Genomic DNA, 8,683 nt, shown 5'->3' with positions numbered 1-8,683 from the left:
GGGGAGGATGGAGCGGGAGGGTGGGGGGGCAGAGTATATGAGATGTATAAACTCAAGTGGTCCTGAACGTATGATGCTTATGAAAAACCAGTTTTTGACAATTGGCACCAAATTTTGCACATTCTTTGGACTCCCAAATAAGTCGTGATAGTATGGGGGACATACGAAGGGTGGGGCAGGTGAGGTGGGGGCACAATAATCGTTTTTGGCCGGTAGACACAAAAATTTTCACTCGTATTCTTCGGGCTCCCTGACAGGTCGTGAAAATATTAGGGGGTGATGGAGTAGGGGGGGGGGCACAGTTTAAAAAATATATAAACTTAAATGGCCTAAAACGAATGATGCTTATGCAAATCGACAGTTTTTGAAAATCGGCACGAAATATTGCACAAACTTTTTGGACTTCCAAGAAGGTTGTAAGAGTATTTAGGGTGGTGGGAAACGGAGGGTTGGGGAATGAGAGGGGGCCCATCTTCAGATTTTAATAAATCGGCATCATATTTTTTACACTAATTCTTTGAATCCCGGGCAGGTCGTAAGAGTATTGGGGGAAGGGGGACTGCAGGGGTCACTGTTTTTGAAATGTATAAAATTAACTGTCCTTAAACGTATGATGCTTATGGAAATTTACAGTTTTTGACAGACGGCACAAAATTTTGCACACATACTTTCAGCTCCCAGCCATATCGTAAAAGCGTGGAAGGCATATGATGGATGAAGATGGGGGGGGGGGGCAGCTGCAGTTTCTGAATAATCGACATCAATTTTTCACACATATTCTTTTGGGCTATCGGATAGGTCGTATGAATATTGGGGGATGATGGAGTGGATGGGGGCACAGTTTTTTAAATATATAAAATCAAGTGGCCTAAAACGTATGATACTTATACAAATCCATCGTTTTTGACAATCGACACCAAATTTTGCACATATATTCTTTGGACGCCCCGACAGGTCGTAAGATTATTGGGGACATATAGGATGGGTAAAAATGGGGGTGGGCGGCACATCTGCAGTTTTTGACCAATCGACATCAAATTTTTTACACATTCTTTAGCTCGCGGGCAGGTCGCAACAATGTTTGGAGATGATGGAGTGGTAGGGGGTACAGTTTTTAAAATTCATAAAATCATGTGGCCTAAAACGTGTGATGCTAATGAAAATTTATAACTTTAGACAACTTTTATTGCATTTCCATTTGTTTTTTTATGTATAGTAATAATGAGAGCCCCCGCTACAGAACACAGCTAGTTTATAATAAATATGAATTTAAATAATCAATTTTACTGTTATTTTTACAAGATTTTTGCCATTTGTCAGATTCCTTTAATTTCCTCTAATTCATTTCCTCAAAAAATTATGTTTGTTAAAAAACAGTAATAGTGACTTGAAAGCCAAACAATATCTAAATTGATACCTTCTAATCCGATCGCTCCAAGACTTTACGGGATCCCAAAAATCCACAAAGATGACATTCCACTCAGACCAATCGTCAGCGCAATAAACTCACCAACTTAAAACCTAGTAAGCTTCCTCGCTACAAAACTAAATCTCTGATACAATTGATCCAGTTTATCCCTGAAGCTCACTTCCTGAGTGACGTCCAAAGGACCTCCAAGCTCCTCACAAACACTCCTGTTCAAGTTTGCTTGCCCCCCCCCCCCCAAATCCATGGGACCAGCAATGACCACTGGGGCAAGAACCTGATCGACTTCACTGGGGAATATGCTATTTCCTTGGGGTATGTTCTTTTAACATACGCGCTCATCATTGGTTTTCATTCGGGGTTCCTACCCCTAGCTGGTTTTTGTCCACCCCGGGTTATTTGATTTCCCCGGTACCACCCATATCTGGGAAGCATTCCCCTATCCGTAGCCAAGCTTAGACAGGAATTTTGGTTCCGTTACGTTGATGACACTTTGTCATTGATTTTATCAATCAATTACATCCTAATATCCAATTCACCATGGAAATAGAACAAAATAGATAATTGACTTCTTTAGACGTATAAGTTTACAAAAAATCTGATAACACATTAGGACATGAAGTTTACAGAAACCTAAACATACAAACAGATACATACATGCCTCCTCCCACCATCACCCATCTAGAAAACAATAGGTCATCAACTCCCTTGTATACAGAGCTGTCTTCATAATCAGCACTCAATCTTCATAATCAGCATTCAATCTTCATAATCAGCACTCAATCTCCATAATCAGCACTCAATCTTCATAATCAGCACTCAAGCAGCACTAGCTGAACATCATATTGAAACAAGACATAAAATTTTCTTTGAAAAAATAACAGTCATTGCAAAAACATACAATGTCTTTCAAAAAAACATAGAGAAGCAATCGAAAGCTTAAAACACCCTAATAACATCAATAGGGACAATGGATATAATACCAATCCGATTTGGGTTTCCTTCTTCGCGGGTTATTTTAAAAATAAAAAAACTTGATTGTACTTGATTATTTGTTATAGAAAAAGTCAATTTTTCGGAATTTTCAGTTTTCTTCGTGTTTAACAAATTATGCAAATTTTTTCGAAAACTTAACGAAATATTATTATTACCCTTATTTTCTTTATAAAAAATCCAAGAAAATGCACTATATTAAAGTTGTTCTACTACAAATAAAAAGAAATTGTGCCACGGAACAAGTTTGGGAAAATGCATTACCCCAATTAACCATTAGAGAATGATCCAGCTATGTTTACCAGTCTAGGGTTAAAATTTGTTGAAAATAAATAATAATTTATTACTTCAATGATTGGAAAATATATACAAATAAGTTTATGTAACTTAACTATAAGACAGTACTATTATTTATAAAAAAAACGAATTTTTGAAAAAAAATATAAACAAATGGAATTTGTTGCCCTCTGAAAAAATAATCTTTTTGGACCACCCTAATTTGCATAACGTATTCTAAATTTTGCTATTTCAAACATACGGATATTCTAGTGCGAAAATTACACAATCACTCATAAAAATACCACTGGTATTTTCAAGTACTAAGATTCCTGTGGCAAATTTGTATTGTTAAGTTCATAAAGTTAAGGTAAATATTTACAGAAACTTTAGAATGTACATAGTATCTAGAGTGTAGTAAATTTACAAAATAGCAATATTCAACAAAAGGAAAATTTAAAGCAATTCCACATGTAATTATTGATTTGAATTTTTTAGATGGATTGCCCCGTATCTCATTTCTAATTTATTAATATTTTCAATAAAAATAAAATGTTAGGCAACTTATAATTATCATTATAGATTTTCCTAATAGTTATCTTTATGTTACAATGTATTTTTTATTTATTAAGCAGCTGTAATTTAAAGTCGTATGGGGAGAACTAACAGCCCGGTAGGAAGCCTTTCATTGAAAAGTATTAAAAATTTTGAATCCCTAAGAATGTCGTTTCTGTCCTTAGTTTTTTAATCCTCATTAGGCGGCGCAAATAATAAGATTCCAATCCTTTTTAAGGTCGATTGGACCTGTCAGGCGTTACCTTCAATAAATTAAAAACACCATTTTCGTTTGAAGCATTAGAGCGCGCACCAAAAGCATGAAATTTGCAAAATATATTAGGATTATATACAAAAATACAACACTTTATCGTAAAATGTTCGCTTTGTTTAAATATTATCAATTACAGAAATATAAAATCGTGATCAAAATTTAAAAAAATTATTTTTGACCAGAACCTACTGTGTGGAAATTAATCCTGACATCATAAAATGACGGACGCTATGTTTTAAAAACCTTTTTGCCTCATTATTATTGCGAAAAACAGTAAATAAATGTAGCCAAATTTGCTAAATTAAAAGAGATAAAAATTTGTTTCATTTTTGGTTGCTTTGTGATATTCAGAAATATTGTCGGCGCTAAGCACAGAAAGGGATTCAATTTGAGAGATAACTTCAACTCCTGTGGAGATTCAAAACGGGAGGAGACAAATGAGATCCAGAAGTATTCAATGTTTCTCACGTTACTACTGAATGAATAAAAATTTCTCAATACTTTTTAATGCAAGCCTTCTTACCGGGAGACGTTTGTCTGATAACGCTACACTGAATTTTATTTATTCCATTTATGTTCAACTCATGCACCCTCACTACATGAAAGGATGAAAATCGATAGAATGACTTAAACATCGAAATCCTGTTTCAATTAAAATATTCATTATCAATTCGCTTATTGACATATTCGACCAGTAATTTTTAACTTCATGTTAATAACCAACAATGAAACTAGAATGGGTTTAACTGAAATTGAAAGACAAATTTTTCACGAAATGTTTTTTCAAGAAACTTTCCTTTATTATTTTGCCTCGTTTCTAAAAATGTTATATACGTTTTCAAAGCAATTATTTACTAATTTATTATATCTAAAAATAATAAATACCTTCTATTTCATATAAGTTTCAAATTTCTATCCCTTAGGGATTTGAGACTTTGGACGCGCGGCCGCTTTCGGTCATATCCGGTAAATATCAAGGTCATGTCCGTAACCAGCGGGGGTTTTCATCGTTTAAAATATAAGCCGCGTTCTTATTATTATATGTTTTATTAAACTTGTATTCAGGTGAACTCGGTTATACATCATAGCCACGGACTAAGTGAAGTGACTGATGAGATTAGAATGTTATAAGTTAATTCAAATAATTAAATACGATGCTTGAAACCTCCTGCAATGGTGTTGTAGGTATACAATTACGAGAGGCCACGAACGATGTTCAGTGTATCTTGCCTGCACATTGCCTGTAGCTCAAATCACAATGGGATGAGTAGATGCATGATTCAGATTCCTTCATATGGTCTTTACTTCATGCCTCCACTCGCTATACTTGTGGATCTTGGTTGTATAGGTTGGCTGCAAATTTAAGTTAAACGGACGAGAAATGTTGATGATGTCGACACTTCCACCTTTTTTTTCTCGCATCACGATGTCAGGTCGATTGGCCCGGATGTAATGATCCGTTTGGATAGTAACATCCCAATATAAGATGTAATCTTCGCTTTCTAAAACGGGCATTGGAATGTATCTATAGAAGGGCATCCATTCTTTTAAGAGTCCTGAGTTCAGGGCAAGTTGTTGTTGTATAATGCCCGCTACATCATAATGTCTATGCGTATATTCTGGTTGAGCCATTACGCGACAGGCATCAATAATGTGCTCGATGGATTCGTTGGTGTCTCCACATAATCGGCACCGGCCAACCACGTTTTGATGTAACACGTGTTTGCGATAATTCCTGGTGCTGACAAGCTTGTCCTGTATCGCAATGATGAATTTTTTCATCTCTGGATACAGAACACCCTTTCTTAGCCAAATATTAGATGCCTCACTATCCACTTCATTTTGATCTAACGTGTTGGGGTGCTCGCCATGGATGGCTCTCTGCCTCCATTGTATTTCTAATTACTCTATGGTTTCTGCCAGGATATTCAAGGCCCCATCTGAGGATAAATTTAAGGGCGTATAGTCAAGATCCGCTTGACAGATGGCACTATAAAGCGCAACATTTCGTTTGCTGTTAAAGTAGTTTCGCAACTGTATAACTTGTGACGCACACAGTTTTCTCACATCTACGCTGAATTTCCATGGTGCATTCGGTGATTTGTCATTTTTACGCGAACAATTCTGTTTAACTTTTCAAGGTCGGTGTTAGACCATTTTATGAGCCCGAAGGAGTACGTGAGGACAGGGATGGCATATGTGTTGTTTGCCCTGATTTTGTTTGCTGAGTTGAGAAAACTCTTCATAATCAATCTGTGTCTCGTAGTGAAGGCAGTCGTAAGTCTTGTCTTGACTATCGTATGTTGAATACACTTGGATTCAAGAATACCCAGATATTTATATGCTTAACCTGCAGCCATTGCCTCGATGTCATTTTCGAACTCGTTTTCTAACTCTGCGGTCCTAAATTCCCCTCTGATTAAATGCACTGTTCTACATTCATCTAGTCCGAACTCTATGTGGATATAATTGGAAAACTGCTTTGTGACTTCAAGCAAATAATCATGCGGGACGGAAGGAAACGCTTGCTTTTAGTCAATATATGCCATGTGTAAGTTCCTTTGATGCTTACGAGCTTGAGTCATGGTAACAGCGTTCTTTGCAGTGTCGCAAGTTTTCACAACATCTTTTTTGTTTTTCTGTAAGAATGTCATTCTCGTCGCAATGAGAATATACCTTATCTGCAATGCTAGCTGTAAGGGATTTATAAATTGTAGAAAGACAGGCTGTCGGTCGAAAGTGAGATGGATTTTGAGCCTGGTGTTGGATCATCAATAGGTTGAGGAAGAATATCAATTGCTCCGACTTGACCGTTTGACGCGGCTTCCTCTAACTGATGTTCATTGCCGCCGTTTTTCCACGCCAAATCCACCTGTTGTTTAATCTCCATTGCTCGGTCTTCTGTAACGTGTAGATTAGTCCTGATGTCCTTCACCTTAGCGATAAGATCTCTTTGTGCAACTTTTTGTATATTAGGATACTTTGCAGCAAATTTCGTTCTTAAATTGTATTCTTTTTCGATTTTCGTTTCAAACTTCGCACTTTCGTAATAGAGACGCACCAATTCCTCTTTCATTGTGGTATCCCAATTGAAGCTCTCCCAAGGTATGCAGTCTGGGTTGCAGTCAAGTAAGCGATGGAAGGATCTACAGATTAAGGTGGGTTCCAAACCACCAGAACCGCGGTAAAGGTACATTGAAAAATTTCCAGAGGTACCGGCTCAGGGGTCGAATCCCGGACCTCTGAGGTGAAGTCCGAGCGTCTAACTAAGCCGCTGAGGCTATTATTATTATTATTTATTAATGTTAAATATTTCCATTATTTCATTCAATCTCTTTTTAAGAAGCATAAATAACTTTGTTTAATATTCATTTGTGTGGTTACTTTAATCCTGTTTTATATTTTGGATTTTATGCCTTTGACCAGACAAATTGTATTAAAAATGTAATGCTAATATTCTTTGGTTTACATAGTCTAAACTAAATTTTTTAAATATTGATTATGAATTTTATAAGCTGTGAAAAAAATATATCTAGACCCGCTAGGATCTAAACTTAGGTCTCTCAGACTTACGGTCTGATGCTATTACCCACTAAGGAACGCAGACACGAGAATATTTTCTTCAAAACCTTAGAACAGGCCACCCCTATAGTAACAGCTTGAAAATTTGTTTCACAACTTATAAAATTAATAATAAATATTTAAAAGTATTGATTTGAGACCATGTTAGACAAAATAACAATAAAATCAAATTATTTAATATAATTTATCTGGTCAAAACCATAAGATTAAAAATATTAAACATTCGAATATTAAAAAATTAATCTTACAAATATAAGGAATTAAATCAGAATTCAACAGTTCTAGGGTTCTGAAGATAATATTCTCGTCTTTCCGTAGCATGATGGGTAAGAGCAATAGAAAAAAGTATATCATTTAGCCTTTGGTCTCTTTCCACGATTTTGTCAACTTTCTCAAATCCAGAATCTTATTCAAATTTTCCTTCAGCAAGGGAAGTTCACAGAAAGCACGTTTCTTTCATACACTAAAATTACTTTAGTGTACCAAGGCTTAGAATCCCATAAGGATGCCTCATCCGGTCTGGAGGTTACTATCATTGTCTAGCCGATGTACAGTTACCCGTCTGATGCTGTGACCCTTGCTCAAGGATTACTTTTCTGATTAGTACAACGTTGCCACTCATTTCCAAAATTTTCATGAATTTAAAATATGAAGTAGCAACAGGGAAAACAGGGACTGATCCTGGAAACGGCCTGGGGTAGAAAAGGCTGGAGGACCAGTACTCTGAGAGACGCGCTTGGTACAAGACGAATTCGTTACTATTGTTATCGTGATATAGAGTTTTCAATTTTCTTTTGTAACACCGTTTTTAATTTCTAGATATATTTTTATTTATTTATATTTCTATAGTGTGTTAAATAAATGCAATTAAATCAACACAGGACTTATTTAATTTGCATACGTTTAATCCCTGAACAGAACTTAAGACAGTTTGCTAGAAGTAATTCTTATTCGCTTTCAACAAACAAAACAAATACAACATACCGAGTGAACTTAAATGCTGACTCGGAGGTTTCGTTTAATATGAAACATCTTTTGGTCCTTCCAGCCGGACTATATATAGTAATCTGAAAGAATTAGTACAAGTGTAGTACAAGTGTAGGGTGAACAGCGTCAGCAGGAATTCGATCTACAATGTAGTGTAAGGTAGAAGAAAATAGTGCGAGAAAGAAGGTAATTCTTTAGAAAATATCTCAGATGCCCTGTCAATATCAAAAACCTTGACAGACTCGACCATTACTCATCGACGAAGATTAAAACTGGTTGAATCGACATAGCCCACCATCAACAAGGAATATAAAATTTAGATGTTATTTAAAGCAGAATTCAAAACAATTATACACAATCAAATTGATATCAGTGAAGAAGATAAGTTTGGGCATCTTCATCGAGCCACCACTGTTCTAGCACGCGATTAAATAAAGGTTCTTGCCATTACTGCAGAAAATTATAGTTGCGGTTCGACAGTTCTCGATAAGACATTATATTCACATCAACGACTCATTATATTGTGGCACATTAATCTTCTTTTGGATTACCCAAAATAATAATATATAATAATAAAATATAATATAAAT

At 35.8% G+C, this 8,683-nt stretch overlaps 1 protein-coding gene across 2 annotated transcripts in view; it reads left to right on the top strand.

The window, feature by feature from the left end:
• Positions 1 to 8,683, top strand: part of LOC117170605 — a 16,597-nt gene that overhangs the window by 1,197 nt on the left and 6,717 nt on the right. The window lies entirely within an intron of this gene.

Source organism: Belonocnema kinseyi, chromosome 4 (genome assembly GCF_010883055.1).
Source record: "Belonocnema kinseyi isolate 2016_QV_RU_SX_M_011 chromosome 4, B_treatae_v1, whole genome shotgun sequence".
Taxonomy (NCBI): Eukaryota; Metazoa; Arthropoda; class Insecta; order Hymenoptera; family Cynipidae; genus Belonocnema; species Belonocnema kinseyi.
This window is presented reverse-complemented; position numbering and strand designations above follow the sequence as displayed.